Source organism: Lepisosteus platostomus, chromosome 9 (genome assembly GCF_059453375.1).
Source record: "Lepisosteus platostomus isolate fLepPlt1 chromosome 9, fLepPlt1.hap1, whole genome shotgun sequence".
Taxonomy (NCBI): Eukaryota; Metazoa; Chordata; class Actinopteri; order Semionotiformes; family Lepisosteidae; genus Lepisosteus; species Lepisosteus platostomus.
Window position 1 is genome coordinate 37,718,158 of NC_142619.1, and position 19,228 is coordinate 37,737,385.

The following is a 19,228-nucleotide window of genomic DNA, read 5'->3' on the forward strand; positions in this document are numbered from 1 at the left end:
CAAGTGAGTTGTATTTGTTGACAAAACCATCTCAAAGTCAATATGTTGAATTCAATTAAATTGCACGTATTCAATTCGGCATACATAATATGATATATCTTAATATATATGAATTAATGCACTAACAAAATTTGCCTGGTTGCTTTATTATATACATGATTATGATGCCTGACAGTTTGTAATGATGCCATTCCTATAATTTTTATCCATAAAAACAACTGATGAAAAGAGAATGCAGTGAGAGGGTGAGAAATAGAAAAAAAAATGTATCTTAACAATTTAAGTGATCCTTATTTTAAAAATTATGTTTAAAACCTAAGATGTGCATTAAATATGGTTTAACGACTAAAAGCAATATTTCTATTAGATTAAAATAGATGTATTCACAAGCCTGCTTGTTTACAATGTACAGTAATAGGGCCATTTTCACATCACTGAAAGTTATATTGCCTCATTCTGACTTGCAGACAATGAGCGCAATATAGCGCTACATATACCTAGAAATTATGTCTATTTTGTTTGGTAAATTGGAGATTTTACACATAACCTTCTACTTTGCACATTCATTGTGGTTTGAAATGCACTGATCAATGCAGATTCTATATAATCTGGAATGTAATAATAGTGTTGCAGTTCCCCTTTATCTTCTTGCATTGAATTTTCCGCTACAGTAAAAACACAGGTCTTTTCTACTCATGCTAGGGACTTTGTACAAACAAACCAATTCAGGCTTAGAATGGGGATTTAAAAATTAAACTACTAACTGAAATTATTCTAGAAAGATTTAGAGATTGAATAGCACTTTTTGCGTAAAAGGATCTAAAAAATCTATACTGTAATCTTAAGTGATATCTTTGCAATATCTTCATGCAGAGCAAAGTCATATCTGTCATAAATAATTTTAGTCTAGAAAATACAATAATTTACACATTTTCTAAATCCTCCTATTTTCTCTATGTAGCGTATCACAAATTCTAGCCAGCAGCCATGTCACCCTGCAACTTACAATTGGCAACCTATTGAAGCTAAGCAGGTGTGAGCCTGGTCAGTGAACCTTGATGGGAGACCTCCTGGGAAAAACTAAGGTAGCTGCTGGAAGAGGTGTTAGTGAGACCAGCAGGGGGCGCTCACCCTGCGGTCCATGTGGGTCCTAATGCCCCAGTATAGTGAAGGGCACACTATACTGTAAAAAACGAGCGCTGTCTTTCGGATGAGATATAAAACCGAGGTCCTGACTCTCTGTGGTCATTAAAAATCCCAGGGTGTTTCTTGGAAAGAGTAGGGGTGTAACCCCCGCGTCCTGACTAAAATTCCCATGCCTCCTAATAATCCCCCTTTATGAATTGGCTACATCACTTTGTTCTCCTCCCCTCCCTGCCTCCGACGGCAGGCGGAGCGATGCACCAGTTGGAGTATTCTCGGTCGTTCAAACCACCAAATGGAGACGGGCGTGCCGACAAGCGGACCCTGCTGATGCGGGATTAACGCTAGGATGAGAGAGAGAGCGTATCACAAATTATCAATTGACAATTGAGTTGCTCATTTGGAATGAATGAGGGAAATTAAGATGGCCAGTTGATTTTATTTTCTGTGTGTAGCTACTTTTTCAGTCTGGATGCGTTTTTTTTATTATTGTCATGTTGGAATCATGAGATCATGTTATCCATTATCTTGACATCACATCTTGACAAGGGCTCCAGGACCTGTTAAAGCAAAACAACCCCAACACTAAAACCCCCCCTACACACAATATTTCATAAGTGCAAAAGTATTTTCACAACAAGAGCTTCATTTTTATCATACCAAATATAACCCTAGATAACATGTCCAAAAAACTCAATTTCCATTTCATTTCATCATAAGACATTTTGTAAGAAATTCAGATTATGTTTGATTTGCCTCTTTTTGTGGAATCACCCTCAAAAGGGGCTTCTTCCTTGCAACCCAGGTCTTTATGCCACATTTATCAATACTTTTTTTTTAATGGCACATTTTGACACTTTGTATCCTGAAGTAATTAGTGTGTATTGGAGATCTCTGACTGTTGCCTTTACCAAACCACTTGTCTCATAGCACATGGTGGCAAGATACATTTGTGTTCTTTTCCCAGCAAGGTTGCCACTACACCGGTAGCCTTAACTCATCTTAATAATGACAATATGGCAGAAAAATTCAGTATTTGTGGTATTTTATAATAATAATAATAATAATAATAATAATAATAATAATTGCTTACACTTATATAGCACTTTTCTGGACACTCCACTCCACTCGCTTCACAGGTAATGGGGACTCCCCTCCACCACCACCAATGTGCAGCACCAACCTGGATGATGCGACGGCAGCCATAGTGCGCCAGAACGCTCACCACACATCAGCTATCAGTGGGGAGGAGAGCAGAATAATGTAGCCAATTCATAGGGGGGGATTATTAGGAGGCCGTGATTGGTAAGGGCCAATGGGAAATCTGGCCAGGACACTGGGGTTACACCCCTACTCTTTTCGAGAAACACCCTGGGATTTTTAATGACCGCAGAGAGTCAGGACCTCAGTTTTACGTCTCATCCGAAGGACAGCACCTGTTTTACAGTATAGTGTCCCCGTCACTTTACTGGGGCATTAGGACCCACATGGACCGCAGGGTGAGTGCCCCCTGCTGGCCCCACTAACAGCTCTTCCACAACACAATCTTTATGGATTCTTTTATAGCCCTTCCCCTACCTGTGGATGTCAATGCCCATTCACCTGCAGGCTTCAAAGAGCTCTCTGACCTTAAACATGATACATGTTACTACTGATTGTCTTCCTTGTGTTGCTTCATTTTAAACTCCAACAAAACAAGAAACCTTCAGAGGCCTCTATATATAGTTTCAGAGGTTTACATTGCACATCCAGAGAGCAGAATGTTACCATAGATTTGTTTATGTTGAGTATTATTTGAACGGATATTTTTTATGACAAATATGATTTTGCTGTTTGCAGTGTAATTATGATTACAGTATATAGAACTGTTACAAACTTTCAAGACAGACACATAATTCAAGCTGTAACTCATTCTGCAATATGATATTTCTTGTTCCTATTTCACCAGAGGTATGAATAAATCTAGAGGGCACTCTATTATTTCAGAAAAACAACGAACTTTGCTTTTTAGTGTAGTATACATATATACAAGTAGCAATTCAGAAAAGCAGTTATATATTGTGTGTTCATGTGTATTATGTCTACATTGTCAGCACTGCACTGCATGATAAAAACTTTCAGGAAGACAAGCAAGAGCCAGGCAGCCCTGTCAATTGAAATCCTGATGTTTGGGGCACATATACTATATATTATTTTACTATAGCCAGATATATGCAGTACAGTACACTTAAAGGTAGTAAACAAAGAAATTGAAACACCTGGGTAAACGGAAATCAAACTATTTGAAAGTGCTTCCACACAGGTATTGATTAATAAAATAACATCCCAGGGTCATGTATAAAAATGCTGTACAGTCCTGGTTACTTAAGTGCATGGTTGGAAGAAGAGACCTTCAAAGGGTGACTGTCAAGGTCCATTTGGCAGGAGCTTCAATGACCAAGACAGCTCAACTTGCTGACGTTTCATGATTCTAAGGTGATGTCAGCAAGGAACGATGAGGGAAAGCCATCATCTAATGTTGTGGGGAGAATTTTCCTGTCATGGTTTGGGTACACTCATTCGCTTAGAAGGCAAGGTCAATGCTAATCGCTATTGGAATAGCTACTATTCTCTACCTCCATCAGAAGTGAGCTGACTCTCATGGAAGAATGGTGCTGCATCCCTTCCATGGAATTCTAGCAGCAGTGTATTCAGGCTGTACTTGCTATACTTCATGTGTGTACATATCCACTACTTGTATATGTGCAAATCTTTTAAGTAAAATTTAATACATTAAACATTACTATATATTTGCCTATTTTAATATAAAGAAATGAATTTGGTACAGTATATTATTCATAATCTGTAGGATCAAAGCATGCAGTGGAACAGAAACCCACATTTTCTTTTTTGTACTCCCATTCCTTGTTATTTGGCTTTGGTTCCTAGTGTAGCAGTAAGGCTTGTGGATGATCCTCAGAAAGACGGGTTATTGTGAAACTTCAGTGAGGTCCATCTCTGTGATCTCAGCCACAGAATGACATAGTGATCTTTGCGTGTGGGAAAATAAGGGAGATACGTTTACAGTATGTTCAGAATAAAGATCTTCACCAGGACAGTCCAGATCCATTGTCAACCATGCCCCCTTAGATAAATATCCACTGCTGGTGCCTGGATGTCTTGCAGATAGCCATATGCACATCTAGATATAATTCTAAAAGTCATAGGGCATGATCAATCATTCAAAAAGATGACCATCTAATCAGGGATCTGCAGTGTGTGGGATTCCACTCCACCTGGTGACCTCTTGACCACTCACCAAACGTATTTTCCCCAGTTATAAAGAAGTGCATCACCTGTAACTCAGTTTCTCTACGCCAAATCAACTTGGCTGACTTATAAAGAACCACATGCCTGACACTTGTTGTCTAAACTTTGGGACTTAATTTTTTTCCCAAAATTCTGTGCGAAACACAGAATTCTGCCTGAGGTCGAGCCAGCAGGAGGACCTTGCAACCAGCTAGCTACCACTTTGCATCTGCTTGATCACTGGAGCTGTTGGACTTTTGTCGACATGCTTGAATATAGTATTGTTCAGCAGGAGCCACTTTGCCGGGAGCATTCTGAGGTTCTTCCCTTTTGTGTGACAAGCACTGACTACGCACTCACCATCCTGTGCACAGACTTTGTCCCAGTTCAGCTTTATACTAGCTCGGACATCCTACTTGAGATAATTGACTATCAGCATGAGGCTACTGCAGGATCCTTCTCTCTCTCCCCAATATCATGAGATGCCTCAGAACTGGAGTGGCATTGAGCCAGCAGAGCACAGATTGGTCAGCACTGTAACGAAATCAGTCAGCTATTGCCCATCGTTCTGCTCAGGAGTTAAGAATCCATGGTTTACTGCTCTCAAGGATTCAATTGTTATCTTAACACATGTTAATTTAATTAATTTAAATAGCAGTAGTTACTTATAAGCAACTGAATGTTGATTCAGGTGCTATAGATTGATAATTCTCATGTTATGAGCAACTGTCTATGTCCAGGCAGACTCTCATGTATTTACCCTTAATGCTTTTATGTACACATTGTTTATGTATCAATAAATGTATTCTGTGTGTTTTGAATCCTTGTGAAGACTCCTCTTTGTTCTATCGATTGATTCCTAATACCCAAGGTAAACTCACGCAACTTACAGTTACTGTACAAGTAAACATTTTGCCAGTAAATTCATACAAACTCCTACACTATTTTTTGTCTGCGATGATTAGTTCTTTACATTTCAACAGAAATTCAATTCCCTGATGCTTTTACAATCCTTCAATGACTAAAGAGTTTTTCAATCATGTTCTGGCTTAAATCAAAATCATACAGTACATTGCAAATAAATTATAATGTTCTGAGAAGGCTACAGACATCTTTATCTGGACATACTGAATTCACATTGACCAGGAAATGATACTGTATATTTACTATTTTAAATGAGACCTCATTTTCTCAATGCAATAGTTTCTCCTATTACACATGCTGCAGCATATTGGTTTATTAAGCAAACTAAATCAATTAGGTAAAAATGAAATTGTGTATTTCTGCAAAATGTATCCATTCTTACAGAATATTCATTTTCATCATACAGTTTACAGTACTAGACGTTTGTTTTTTGTATAGTAGAGTAAGTCATGTAACCCATAACTCTATTTATTGTATTCGTGCATGTGGCTTTTAAGTTCAATACTGTATAAATTATACATACACATTGTATAAAGTATTTGTAAATAAAATTTTAAATGCTCAAAATGAACACATTTATGGATGAAAGAATACACAAAAACTGCAAATTAAAATCAAAAATGTTTTTTTTGTTTTAGGGGGTTGAATACATGTGTTGATTACATAAGTATTCACCCCCCTAAGTCAATAATTGGTGGAAGCCTATGGCAACAATGACATCTGTGAGTCTTATTGTATAAGTCTCTACTAGCATTGCACACCAGAATGTTTTCAACATCCCAGATTTGTTTAATAATATTAATTTAAAAAATCATTATTTGTAATTCAGCAAAATGGGACATCATTGAAAAGGAGTCATTACTTTTGCAAGGCATTGCATGGTGGGAAACACCTGACTTCACAAAATAATGTCTTTTTTTGCAGGTGTTGCAAAACGATTTGCTAGGGTCCCTCTTTTTAATTGAAAACTTGTTTGAATCAAAAGAACAATTTCTTGCTGTGCTCCATGATGTGTAAGTATGCTTGTCTGCAAATGAAAGATTTCCATAAGTGTTATAAGAGAAAGTGCTTAGCTTTATTTAAAACCAGGATCCATTGGAAAAAAAGCAATATTATATATATATATCTTTTAATTCTGTTGGAATCTGATTCCTTTGAATGTTTTCCTTTACATATTATTAGAAACACTTTCTATGACCAGCAGTATAGGAACATTTCTATTATGCATCCAGAGAGAGTATATCTTCATATTCTGCCGCAGGCAGCCACAGGAGTTGTTTGTGTGAGTGGCACCCAGAGCGACCCGACAAAAATGACATTTTGTTGAGAATCAATATAAGAAGAAAATCTCTTGGTTGTTTAAACACTGCATTCAAATCCCTGACACAGCTGAAAGTCTTATCTACAAACAAGAAGAAATTCTACCAATAGTAGAGTTCAAGACCGTAGAGTTAAAGACCACTGACCATCTAAGTTATGTGCTCTTGTACTCTGCAAACCAAAGGGCAATAATTGGGGATTGAATGACATACAGTACAAAATAGACTGTACATGTTAAGAAGAGATTGAACTGCATCTTTCTCTTCCTTATATAGTCCTAGATTTTCATTGTGTTTTTTTCTCTTTTTAAAAATAGTCTAGAATTCTCATTGGATCAGAACAGTCTGTGAGTAGCTTCAAATATTAATGCCCTTATTAAAACATCAAATATATTCAAATTTAAATAGGAAAAGACAGGAGAAGCAGGAGAGGCTATTTTAAATGTGTTCTGAGTCAGCAAAGATGCCATTTTAATTTTTAAGCTCCTATGTGCATCATTAAGAGTTTATAACTACGTTTGTATCACCGCTGTTTAATTCATCTGTCAAATTTTCTTATGTAGCGCACTTAAAATCCAGAACAGCAATCTGATAATGATCAACTGGCACAAATTTTAAAAATCAGGTACCGTGAAAGAAAGAAACCTGATTTTTTTTTTCATTTCTCAGGAGAAAAATAATGTACACGTAAATGTCCAATTACATGTAAAAGTTCAATATCCACTGGTTTGAAGTAACTTTACACTTTGATGTTGCTTCTTCTGTGAACCTTCAGTCTTAAAAACTATAATTTCATTATGTCTTAAACATTTGAGTTCCTTTAAATGTACCTCAGATTCTTTAAATGGTTCATAGGATTTTCATCTTTTTTGTTACATATTTCTACACTCAGCAGGGTTCACATGTTTTTAATTTATTGATAACCCATTTGTTCTGTCATATTAGAAAACTGAAATACATTGGTAACTGGCATGAAAAAATAGGAAGTTGTACTAAATTGCAAGTATCCTAAAATGAACTTACTCTAACTCTAATCGGAGGAAAATCCTAAATGAAAACCCACATAAAAGCACTGATGCAGAAGACCCTTGCTGATAATGTAGGACAGTGCTGCTGCATACACAGAGGAATCATTATCAAAAGGCAGAATGACTTTCACATGATAATTCAGCCAATGCCTACTCGCACATGCCTAGGGATTCTGAGGTTTCCAAGGCTACCCTGTTCCTGTGCTATTCCATCAGTTCTGTTTCATCTTTTCCAGTTCCAGCTGAATGTCAAGCAACTAATAAATGCAACATGGCTTGTTAAAGCAACACAGACATTTCACAATAATGACTTTCACAGTTTTAATCTGCCTGTCCTGGCTGTGGGCAGTTAAAGCCATGCAGTGAATAAGATTCTGCCCCATGTTATTTAAGGGCCTTTTCATTATGAAGGACACTACTGCCTTTTCCAGTGTCTTAGAAGTTGATGTTCTGCCAAATCAATCAATGTCACGTAACTCAATTAGCTTTTACTGCAAGATTTCCCAAGCCATGGTGACCCTCAGGCAATAGTATAGTTACCAGTTTTAAAAATCCAGTGATGACCGCAATCAATATTCAATAAATTAATCTTTCTTTTCTTGGAATCAATTACCTGTCCCTGTGATGAGTCATCCATTTCCTTAAATTCAATAGTAGTGGCAGAAGAAAATGAGCAAGATGTCCATCATCATGTGGCATTATAAAATACAGAAGAAGAGATGATGGTTTGTCTGAATTGTGCTTACCTGTGTACATCCTCTAGATTAGTGAATGTATTGGGATTCATCTCTATTATATACGATCTATTGTGACTGTTATATATGATCACATTTTTAAATAGATTTTGGAGCCAATGCTTAGGTTTAACTCAAATAGCAAATGACATGAAAGCATTTTGAGGGAAATCTGAAAATAAAATTATAGAACAAATAGTAGAGGCTATTCTTAATTCAAGATACTGTAGGTATTTTTAACTTTTGAATCACCAAGTATTTTTGATTCTACGGAATATAAACATAGTCACTATTTTTGCATGTATGATTTTGTTGCCATTTTGAGTAATTGATTGTTTATGGTCAGTGGTGAAAATTTAAAAAAGTAAATGTGACAGAGGAGTCTGTCACGGGGTACAGATAGCACAGAAAATACAACATTCATACACCTTCTATTGAGCGGTTGCTAGATAAGTTCCTGAGGGTGCACACTCAGGGCTTGACTAGTAACTGCTGTTACTTAATTTCATATACATTCATGTACATAAACATACCTCATTTCACATACATTCAAATACTTAAACACAGGTATGAGTAAGTATTGTGGTGTGAATGGAGAGCGCTCTCAAAATGGATGTTACTCACTGTTTTTTTGGTGTCAGTACTTCCAGGGTGAGTCAGCCTATGGTGGCCTCAAAAGGCCAAACCTAACCCCAGTTCTCAAGGGTTATTTATGGAAAGGGGAAAAACCATTTTGAATTAGGGAAATGGTTTGTTCCAGAAGGGGAGTGGTTTACAAGTGTCATGGTAAAAAAAGAAACCATTATGACCAAGAGGTCCAAGTGTGATGTTCTGGACAACAATAATCAAGTTCTAGGACCACACTTGGCATCTTATCTTCAGGTTCATCCTGATGTGACAACAGTCCAGCAGGACAACATTCTCAAGTTGCTTGTTTAACAAAAGCTTTCCTGTGAGATGATCATTGTAACAGTAATGCTGTGGAGGGCCTGCCTGCCTTTGAACTGCATTGAATCTGAGAACTGAGATGACAAGTGGCATCTAGGGCTCAGAGACCAGTGTCAAGCAAATGCTTGTCCAGGGTCTACAGGAGGAATAGAACACAAATCCACAAGATAGATTCTTCAACCTGGTGAGAATTGTGAAATATACACAGCTTTTATTGCTTTAAGCAGTGACTGAACACTGCAAACACTACAAGCCTATGACTTTCACAGTACGATACCTTTTGACCAATAAGAAATATTATTCAGCATAATAATTTTATATACAACAATCAAGTTTTATCCATATCATATCTGTTCAAAAGTAAGTGCACCTACCACAGAATAATTTATATCTGTTGCAATTAAAAAGGCAAATGTTTCTTTTGATGCTTAACATATACAGTCGACCTACACTGATTTGAGTTATCAACAAAGCAATGAGAGGATAAGAAAAGGTAAAGAGGCTCCTTTGACCAGAGACAAACCTAGCAGACTAATTCCAACTACAATCCTGGTGGCACTGAACCATTTGAGATCCCCAGATAAATTAGGTACTATCAACCAAGCAATGTAGATGGCCCAGTGGCCTCCAGTCACTTGTAATCTTTTGATGTTCTTATGTTCTAATCTTATTCTGCTGCCTGGAAATCAAGGGGCCTTTGGCTAGAGGTTTAATTAAAGATTGGCCTTCCAATGTCTGGATCATAGAGCTCAGCATGAGCTTGGAGGACGTGCCTATACCAGTTGTAATATTTTGAACTGTAGGAGAGGAGTCTTTGAATACATTCCAAGCAGTTCCAAACAAGGGGTATATCTGAGTAAATTTATTTAAAAAAACTGAAAAATGTTTAATAGAACTGTCAATACTATCTGTTTAAAATCTGTTGATGCTAACTGAGCAACCTAAAACACAAGAATATATTGAAAATCGAGTGGAGTCTTTCTTTTACTGAATGTTTCATGTCTGAATATCTTTTCCCCTAATGTCCTCTAGTAATACTGTTACTACTATGCTGTATAGACCTGTGGTAATTTTTTCTTATTTTTTAATATTGTATTTTAATTCTAAATTTTGTTGTAATTCTTTAATTGTCATTAAAATACATTTGGAATTTTTCTTTTTATGATCCCAAAAACTCATGTAATTTCATGTCAAAGCCCAAGGTAAATTATTGTCCTGGAATGTAAGACCTCCATACTTTGTCATACATTAGTCCTGTATGTAACAAGGACAGCTGGAAGTGACTTGTAATCCTTGGCTCGATTACAAAGAAGACATGTTCCACGTAAGAGTCAATATCCCATTTGATATTAGGCCAGCAAAAGTGCCTTTGTAAGTTCCGCCACCTTAAGCATGCCTGGATGTCCAGCAAAACAAGAATCTCTAATACAGTACCGCAGATTTGGCAGAATGAGGGCCTAAACAATTTGCAAGATAGTGTGTTTGGAGGTGTTTGATTGACAGCAGCGTTTTCTACTGCCAACAAAGTAACTTCAATATTGTGGGTAGGTGGATTGGTTTGTTCTGGGTCAGTTACAGAATCATTGGGTGCTTAAATTCTAGAAAGAACATCCACCTTGCCATTTTTTAAGATCAATCTGTAGGAAACCGAGACATTAAATCTGGAAAATCTAGATTAGATCTGGAAAAGAGCAGATCCCATCTTGCCTGGCATGGATTCAGTTGCTTGGCTTCCTTGATGTAAGCCAGATACTTGTTAGTAAAAACAACTGAAAGATGAGCTGCCCCCTCCAACAGATGCCATCACCACTCTTCTAAAGCCAGCTTCACTGATTTGAGTTCCCCATTGCCACATCATAGTTATGGTATGATTAAATATATAAGAGTGGAGAATTTGACAGGTTCCTAGTCGCTGTGACTGGACTACCCCTACTCTCAGGTTTGGATGCCTCCATCAGGGCATCAAGGAAACTGTATTTCAACAGTGGTGCCATCACTAACTGGTGCTGGAGGTCAGCCTTTTTTTCTGAATGCAGTAATTGGTGCCGTCTCTGTGCTAATATGATGATAAAGCAAAGGTTGCAATTGGCAAAACCCCAAAACATTGAATATGTTTTGAAGTGAAAGGAACAGACAAATCCCTCAATGCTGTTACTTTCTGAGGATCCATCTGCAGACCACAGAGAAGCAATAGCCAAGAAAAGAGATTTTAAAGGTGTGCAATTAGCACTTCTCTAGTTTCACATAGAGGCGGTGTTGATGGAGCCATAGCACAACTATCACGCCCAGTACACCTAGAGGGCGCTCTACTTCTCTCCTGTTCCTAGTTCCCTGTGATTATTCATGTCTTTCTGGTGTGTCTTATTGTGTAGCCTATTTATTTCTTGCTTCTGCTCTGCTCCTGGCTTAGCATTGAGGTTCAGATGTCCTGAAACCTGCCTAGCACCAGGTCGCCCCACGTCCGCTACCTGACGGCATAGGTTTCTATACGGCATTCCCTGAACAGCTGAGCCTGGGCTAACCCCCGTCTCGCCACTACGCATAGGGTCTATTTTCGCTCTCCTACTATTCCACGGTTCGTCCTTTTGGACATCTGTGACAACAACATGATGCACATTATAGATGAGATCTTCAAAAGAGTAGAGACAAAAGAAAAGATCATCAATATGTAGCGCAACTACTCTATCCGAAAGATGTCATTAAAAAAGTTTTGGAAGACTGCAGGAAGACTGCAGGAGCATTACAGAATTCAAAAGGCATAAATACATATTCATAGTACCCAGAGCTTAGGTTGAAAGAAGTCTTCCATTTATCACTTTCCCTGATATGCACTAAATTATATGCCCCTCTTAAATCATATCTATATAAATAACATAGCTTGACTAGTTCTTTCCAATTAAGAGGAGATTAAAGAGAGAGGGTAATGATCTATTACAGTTATTTTATTAAGACTGAGATATGAGCATACAGTATGAAGAAGGTGGAATAAACCGTTTTTTTAAAATTCTTCTCTACATATTCCTCCAATGCCTGTAGGTCAGCAGGGGAGAAGGCAAAAAAAAACAACCTCTAGGGGGTGATATCCCAGGTAGATGATCTATGAGGCAGTCGTAAGGTAGGTGCAAAGGCAGACCCTGAGATTTCTCCTTGCTGAAAATGTCCCTAAAATCTGAATATTTTATTGGCAGCTGAGCAGTAGAAAGGCCAGAAGAACAAATACTAAAATAGTCCAATGGTGAGAAAAAACAATTGTGAAGCACAACAGCACCATCTGCTCTGAGACCACTCCAGAGCCAATGTCCTTAGGGTCCTTAAGGGCAGGAGAAGACATTAAAAAGGGAGCTGAACCAGGAATGTCTCGGCCACTGATAAGAAAATATGGGAGGTGGGGTTCAATAGTTCTCAACCAAATACTGTCCAGATTCTCTTACGAATCTACTATCCATCTTGTCCTGATCTCGGCCAAAGGAGCAGTGTGGAACAATGTGTCCCCACTGACCACATTGAAAAAAAAAATTGGGATTCCTTCTCAAATACAGATTCCTTCCTTGGTCCCTTGCTTCTGGTGTCTCTTACAAAACTATAAACTCAACTGGCTGATTCAGTCCTAGTCATTCCTACCTGGGCTGATGTCTTGGTTTCTGGATCCAGCCATTTATTGCCCAAATTAATTAGATCAAATATTTGGGACTGGGTCAAAATTAAGGGGTTATAATGCCATTCATGGTACTTTTGAGACCTCACTCTTGACGTAACTCCCTCTCTCCAAAAAAGCTTGCCCAGAGCCAAGGACCCATGACAGGCCCTCCTCTGTTCTCACAAAAGACTTCAAGGAAGGTTCCATATAGTCTTGGGCATCATCCTCCACAGGACAACTTACAGCCCCCACAGTGCCTCGTGGGCTAGCTGCTGTGTTCTGCTATAACCTATTGGTCTCCCGTTGTGTCACAACAACCTGCTCCGGGGCCATTTTGTAAAGTACTTTGCAAAACAAAACATTGTTTTGCTTCTTTAAGTCGCCTCCGATCAAACTTTGTTTTCCACATCTTATTCTAGTGAAGGGCGATTCTTCCTCCTTTTCTAGGATGGATTATGATCACCCATTTCTATTAACCTCTATTAATCTATTAATCTATTAATATAGTACCCTTAGAATCAAAATAAGAAGATTTAAAGGCCAACCCGTTACACCATTTAGCATAATGAAACACGATAAAGATAGAATTCACGGGTCAGAAAAAGCAGGGTTGAGAGTGTGATAAAAAACAAGCAAAGCTAGGGACAAAACCATGGCTCAGAGCAGAACTATAATGGAACACAGAGTACACTGACTGGACACTGAAGCACTTGAGACAACACAATTCAGATTTTCTGATTTTCATCCTACAGCAAAGTTGTAGTGACTCGCAAAATATGCAACGCTACTGTCATGAACAAAGCATTGTAAATATACTGTATTAGGGCTCAATGTTCTTCTGCTCACAAAGCTACCATCTCACTGCTATCTGACAGAGAGCACCTACATTTATTTCAGACTCAACCATGTGGGAATGTTTCTTTACAACTGCTAACAGACTATGGCATCATGGAAGACCTGTATCACTGATTATCTCGTTGAGACAGTGGCTCATGAAGAATCATGAGTCAGCATTGATAATAAATCCCCTTTCTTGTCTCATTTAATTAAAAATAATAATCATTATTATTTGGTAAAAGCTAATGATGTGGATAGAGCAGAAAACATAAAAAAAGTTAGTTAAGTATTCTCAAGAGCAGAAAACCAGTTTAATCATGTACTAATACCCTTGCCCAGCAAGTGAGCTTTTCTGGGCTTAACTTTAGTGAGAGTGGTTGAAGTCCTGATGATCAAATCTTTGAAATAGCTTTAGGGCTCTGTATTAATTTTGACACACATCCACCAGATGTGTCACAAAAGGAATACAAACAAAAGGTGTTTGTAAGACAGTACTTGTACTTTGTCAGTGTCCTACTTAAGGTTAAGCTTTGTCTAACCAGGAAGAGAATGTGATTTATGCCGCTGTCTAAGTCAAACACTTATAGCCGTGCCAAGCAGTGGCTCTTTTTTCTTCTGTGTACAGTGTGCTAATGTTATACGTTTGTAGACATCCAGCTTCAGTTCAGTGCCATAAATGTGTACGTAATTTTTTTAGCCATCTTTGCAGTTTTCAGTAGTAGTCTCAATGCCTAGTGTTGTTGACAAAACTTTGAGACTTGAGATTCAGACGATGTTACAGCAATACCAAGATCAAGGTAATCCTTTAATCTTTCAGCACAGTAATCCTCATTCCCATATGGCAAGGCTGGCAGTGTATGCTCTGATGATAGCAGCTTGACCTGCTGAGAGCTTTTGCACCTGAGTACTAAATACATGCTTCACATTATACTTGCACATGTGGTCTGATAATCCCTATGTTTATTTTTTGTATACTATGTGTCTCATGTGGACAGTGTACAAGCACTTGATCCCAGGAACTGGCTCTTACAAATGTTCTAACACATGATTTTACCAATGCTGCATAGTGTTAAGACCAATATGTGACAATATGCCCAAGCATTTTCCAAAATATGCTCAGTCATAAAGTAATAAAAATGCACAATGTTTAAGATTGCAGTTTGTAATCAGGTTACTATCAACATTGATCAGAATAATTTTTGAAAGAATCATTTGAATTAATTAAATTGTGTCTGAATACACCATTGATTAATCTCTCTGCTACTTCTCTTTTAAGAGAAGTAACTTTTTAACTTTTAGATTGAAAAAACACAAATGGTAATGTAAAAAATACAAATTTTGGTTATGTAGCAGGTGCAGGTGCCACTTTTGCATAACACATAGCCTACTCATGATTTTAATGTGAATATATCATGGCTTATTTCAGTTCAGATAACCACAAAAGAACTAAGTCCCTACCTCCCTAGTGGTGTATAGATCTTCTGAAGGGCTTTTTGTACATTGTTTTACTCCTTACTTCATTATCAATAGTGACACTAGGTCTTGGATATTTTAAAGCAAGAACACAAAAGCCTCATTTGCAAGAGCATATTCATCTGATGTGTTCAATTTTGTTCAACACAGGACTGTGTTGTCTGCTTTGAGACATGGGAAAAGCTAGATTGAATGGAAGTGCATACAGTAGGTCCTGGTCAGGAATGTACCTGGGAAGGAGATTACAGAGCAACTACAGTCAAACATCTGTCCAGAGATGTTTACTGCCACTACAGCTTGGAGAAGCCGACAAAGAGATATAGTAAAATGTATCGTAAATATGCAGTATATAGTAAATATATGCAGTAGTAACTTTACGTTAAAAATAACAGTCAACTTTGTCTCTTTAACAGCATAATGGAAACATTTGCCAGAAGACAGGAAAATATTTTTTAAGCAATTACTATTATCAGCATTTTAATTTATGATCTGTGACATCAGTAACTTGAATTTTATCTTTTTTATGTTTTACAGTGTTCCTAGGATACACATAAAGACATCATAAAGAAAGTTCAACAATCCTTTGATGAAGACATTATTTCTGTTCTAACATCATATCTTAATGCCACTGGAGATTCATTGTCACATACATTAGAGAGCAGTTTTCAGAGCATTTAGCACATATAAATACATAATAAAGCAGCAAATAACTTTTTAACAAGGCATTTTGAGAACAACATTCATTTATATGATGACAATAGCCTCAATTATTTTCCTCACATTTCTGAGATAATAAAATTGTTTATAGAAATGCAGGAGTTTCATAAGAATTCTGTTCTTTACATAGAGCGCTTACATAGAGTTACTTTAATAATAAATATATCATATTAAGAATCTTAATTTTTAAAGCAAAAGAAGCCGTCCCACAAAGTCAGTACTTTATGGAAGGACCTTTGGTAGCAATCACTGTTATTAGTCTTTTTTCTCAAGTGTGTACCAGCATTGCACAGTGGAATGGTCTGCTTTCTGTCCATTTTTCCTGGCAGAAATTCGCCAGTTCTGAAGACACATGAAAGGTTACTGATAAGATTACAAATTGACAAATTGGTAGTTAGTTGGTTTGACAAGTCCTTTGAAGATAATTTGTTGGACTGCAATCTTCACACCTTTCTGGAAATGTATCCAATTTATTGGATACAATTTATAACTTTGACGGGCTGTAACGGAGCAGCCATTTCTGGAATTTTTAAAAGGGGTTGGGCCACCAGTGGGTGTCATAGAAACACCCCAGAACCTGAAAGAAAAGGAATTACCTGAATTCTCACAAGGTTATTAGGGGATAGGCTTCACATGTTTGAAAACAAACTCCCTATTTAAGGACTAAGAGAATAGGTGAAAACTCAGGTTTTGGGATAGACCCTCGTATTCTAATTGTTTGTCTATCCTGACGTCTGTTTGTTTTTTTTTGCTTGTCTTGGGCTGTTGTAACACATCAATTTCCCTTCAGGATCAATAAAGTCTTATCTAGTCTTGTAAATAGTTAGAGTTTTTATCTCATTTTGAGATTTTTTGTGATTATCGGAAGGTTCCAGATTATATGGTCCAGTTAGAAACAAGAAGGAACCTTTAAAGAACACCAGCTCTCACGGTTTGTCCAACCTCCATCTAATTCTCGCAAAAGGGGGCAGGTTTATGTGCAGTTTCCCATACTGCACTGCCATCAAAGGGGAATCTGTCACACTAGGCAGCTCAAGAACATTCTCTCTCTTAGACCACTCCAGTGTGACTCCATAACATGACGCTGGCATAAGTTGGGATGGTAAGGTGTTGATCTTGCACTAAATGTTATACTTTTCATGTAGACCAAAAAGTTAGATTTTTGTCCTAACTATAAAACATTTTGCCAGATATCGGTAGTGACATTTGCATACTTTGTCAATTTCTTTTTCAGTATACATTTTTTCATGCTCCTCGCCCATACAGACCAACTCTGTGTAGGTATCTGTGTGGGTCCTAATGCCCCAGTATAGTGATGGGGACACTACTGTATATTGTAAAAAATGTGCTGTCCTTAGGATGAGAGTACCATCTGAAGGACTACACCTGGTACCTAAATACCACATGAATGGATAAAAATGTAAGTTGATTTTGAAAAAAGAGAAAAACAAATAAATAAATAGAATAAAGTCCTTGATAGTTGAGTGAGACATGGCTTCAAATTCAATATGTTACTTATGGGAACATCCAGTTAAATTTACTCTAAAGTCTTTACACCACTTAGATTAAACACAGTCATAGGCCATTAGAATAATTATGTGACCTTTTGCCTCTGAACTGATACACTGTAGTGTTATTGTAGTAAAGGGACTGAATACATATGCTATTCACAAATAATACAATCTCTATTATGGTGAACATTGTCTAAAGAAACATAAAAGAATAGAAATTACTTTTTTATTCAACAATATGAACCTTATTGATATCAGTGATGCCTTTCAGTGTCCTACTGTTTTCTACAAAAACTTTCTCTAAAAAAATCTGAAATAAATTGTATCTTTGTTGCGACAGTTTTCCCCAAGCACTGTGCTTCTGACTTCTAAAACAAAAACAACATCAGAGTTCTCTGAACTCTGCATACAACTGTCACAAACTGCACAAAGAAATTAATCAACCCTTGAAAAAAAAAGAATATAAAATCCCAGAAGTCATCTCCTGTGGCATCTCTTTTGGGAAAATGCATTCATTAAGCCTTTCATCAAAGCAGTAAACAGGAAAAGACTGAAATCATTGCAGCTGAGGGTAAAAATCGATCAATATATTCAAGAAATTCCATTAATGGGTCTGTTAAAATTAAAATTCAAAATTTAAACTATTGTTTAATGATTTAAAATCTATTAATATAGAAAGGAATTAAGTAGTTTGAAATTCCTTCAGTGTTGATTGCAAAGAAAGTGTTGCTCTATTGCTTTTGCTTTTGGTATATAAAAAAATTCTAATTTTCAAGATTGCTGTACTATTAGCTGTTAATCACGACTCTTAGTGTAAAACTATTCATCATTATTACATTAATAGTTGAAAAATACTGGATGCAAAAGCTTAATGTAGAGGACTTTCTGACTAGACCTGTTGTGTATTCTTCATTGCCAGAACAATTAACTTTCAATTCAATATAGAGTAGAAGGCTTTGGGAATTCTACCTTAATTTTGTCATCCATCTAAACAAAAAATCTATTAGGGTTTTGGTTATACTTCCCATTAAATGTTGACTTCCAGTGAGGTTATATTTACATTTTAAATGCATATCTGACTGCCACTTGTCAACTCAAAGTACTGGGGCAGGCTGTTCCTTTTCCACAAGTTTTATATTTGGTCTTACACACCCTGCTCTACCAGAATGGACCCTGCTAAATAGGGTAAGTCCAGTTTGCTCACCGCTGTGCTAGCGGTTCTTTTTTTTGCAGGCTGAACCCCATTTAATAGGGTAAACCCAGCCTGGAGGTCACAAGGCACAGCAGTACACTTTCTTTGTGCCTTTTTGTTTATTTTTCACACTTTTTGTATTATTTTTGGCCCCTGCTAACCTCACACTGGTGCTTCCGTCCCCTCACCCTGGGCGTTGACTTTTTACTGGTGCCTCCCACTCCACACTGTCACTAAAGTGTTGCCAAGGTGACCACACCAGCGATGAGTTGTTATAGGCAGGTAAAAACTGAGCTGGAATCACAAACTGAACATCAACCCATCCCTGATCTAGAGACTATTGGTGACAAATATATGCAATAAAAGGAATAAAAAGGAATTGCTGTGAGTATTTTGTGGAGTTTAAAATTAATTGATCAAAGTGATGGGTAATTATGACAGATATTTTTTTTTACTTATATACTGTACAATACCAAC